Raw genomic sequence first — 217 nt, 5'->3', positions numbered from 1 at the left:
CATAGTCCTCACACACAATTAAGATTCAGCCTTAAAAAGGATGATTATTTCTTTCGTTTTTATTTACTCGTGCTTTTGAATCCGTTTTCCCATAGCCTAGTAACTAGTCTGAAAAAGTGGACAACCTTGTTACTGATTATCTTTCTATCGCTTAGTTGACGATACTGGATTGTTGCTTAGACCCGTTATCGGTCAGTGTCGGGCATCTGTCATGGTA

The 217-nt window shown here is 38.7% G+C and overlaps 1 protein-coding gene across 5 annotated transcripts in view; it reads left to right on the top strand.

The window, feature by feature from the left end:
• LOC119586799 (UMP-CMP kinase 1-like) overlaps positions 1–217 on the top strand; it is a gene marked incomplete at its 5' end in the record, with an annotated part of 4,950 nt that overhangs the window by 2,828 nt on the left and 1,905 nt on the right.

This window comes from Penaeus monodon, chromosome 22 (genome assembly GCF_015228065.2).
Source record: "Penaeus monodon isolate SGIC_2016 chromosome 22, NSTDA_Pmon_1, whole genome shotgun sequence".
Lineage (NCBI taxonomy): Eukaryota > Metazoa > Arthropoda > Malacostraca > Decapoda > Penaeidae > Penaeus > Penaeus monodon.
This window is presented reverse-complemented; position numbering and strand designations above follow the sequence as displayed.